The sequence below is a fragment of the Octopus bimaculoides genome, chromosome 8 (genome assembly GCF_001194135.2).
Source record: "Octopus bimaculoides isolate UCB-OBI-ISO-001 chromosome 8, ASM119413v2, whole genome shotgun sequence".
Taxonomy (NCBI): Eukaryota; Metazoa; Mollusca; class Cephalopoda; order Octopoda; family Octopodidae; genus Octopus; species Octopus bimaculoides.
In genome coordinates this window covers 81,009,692-81,011,792 of record NC_068988.1, presented here as the reverse complement: position 1 = coordinate 81,011,792, position 2,101 = coordinate 81,009,692, and positions in this window count along the sequence as shown.

Genomic DNA, 2,101 nt, shown 5'->3' with positions numbered 1-2,101 from the left:
AGTAGTAGTAGTAGTGGAGGGGGAGATACAGTTGAGATAAATATGATGATAGTGGTGAGTTTATTATGGTGATAAGGCTAAGATGATGATGGGGTGAGGGGAGTTGGAATGATGGCAATGTAGGGATGGTTGTGGTGTTTGGAGTGATGACATAGCAAGCAGCAAGCTAGTTTCCATTCCCACCTGAAGCCATTTCTCATCCTTAATGTCACAAATGCCCTTCAATTAGGCCAATGAATGTCAACAATCTCACTTCCGCTTTCTCCCCACTCCCCACAAACCTTTTATCATATGTGAAAAGCAAGGTGATTGCATCAAACAAGTGCACTGAAATGCCAGCTGAAGATTTAGCAGTTTATATCCTGTTTCCACCACTTTCCCTCATATACTCTACCCTAGCAGCATTTGCACTTAGAACATGAGGAATTGAAATGCCATTCCACATTTTGTCCAATCCCCTACTGTCTTTACCAATTCCAAGAACTTGCTATTTTTGTTTCCTATACTTTACATCTAGAATCCCCCCACACGTACACACATTTACACACACCAATACACACTGATATGGGAGGTGGGATGGTTTACCTGTTGCAAGTAATTGTTTCCACAGCTGCTTGTCTTTCTGTACCACTTTCTATTCAACTGTGAAGTAGGAGTGAAGCATTTATTTGTTGTTCACTCACACAAATTTAAACCAACAGAATTCTGCAGAATGGCATCTGTTGAAACAATAAATGTGGTTGTTTTATTTGCCTCCAGAGTTATGGCTGCTGAAAGAATAATGAAAATAAATTACTTTTTTTAAAAATTGCTACAAGAGGACTGGATACTGGGTACTAATTACATACATAAAAGACAGTGTGTGTATGTGAGGGTGGGGATTAATATCGAATCAGACAAAAGAATAGATACTTAACATATATATATATATATATATATATAATACAAAGAATATATATACATGTATACACACATATATGTACATACTTACATCTACATGTGTATATATGTGCATATCAGGGTACAGGACGTTAGAACAATGAACTACAGACAACGGAACGAACACATAGGAAAACGGAAAGCCACTTGGAATATCCATTCATCAGCTGTCTCTATTCTAACTAGACGTTTCGATAGGTTGTCAAGTATGAAATTTGTAGTAAGGTATATGGTAAACTTTGACAGCTGCACATTTTGCGCCATTATTATATTTTGAAAATCTTTATTTTTTGTTATAAAAGCTGACACATCTATTTCTTTATTCTAACTCATTTTGCACTTTACAAAGTATTTATAAATCGTTTTTTACTATTTTTGTTTAGAGAGGGATAAGTCAGAAATTCATACAGTTTTGAAATATGAGTTCTTTCTTGGAAATACAGCATTACAGACAGCTTGGAATACTAATGGAGTATTTCATTCTAATGTTATTACACAGCAGACAGTATCAACGAGAAACAAAGGTGAATAATGACAGACTGAAAGCCACCATCGAATCAGATCCAGTGCCCGTGAATTATTGTTGTTGTTTGGTATTAGCAAGCAAACAATATTGACTCACCTAGTTCAAATCGGTAAAGTGAAAAAGTTGGATAAGTGGGTTCCACATGAACTCAATAAAAATCAGAAACAGCAACGTTTGGAAGCCTGCATTATGCTACTTTCGTGCCACAAAAATGAATCATTTTTGAATTGAATTGTAACATGTGATGAGAAATGGATCCAATACAACAACCATAAACATTCAGCACAATAGTTGGACAAAGATGAGCCACTAAAACAAAGTCTAAAAAGCAAAATTCATCAAAAGAAGTTGATGGTTGGTGTTTGGTGGTCTGGTGCAGGTGAGATCCATTATGATTTCATTAAACCTGGCTCATCAATCATGGCCAAAGTATACTGCAGCCAGCTGGACCAAATGATGCAGAAACTTACAAAAAAAAAACAGCCTAGATTAGTCAAACAGATCCACTCCTATTTTATTGCAAAACAGCACCAGACCACACATCACAATAATGACATTGGCGAAACTACAGGAGTTGGAGTTGGAAGTTCTCCATCATCCACCATACTCACATGATCTTGCCCCCACTGACTACCA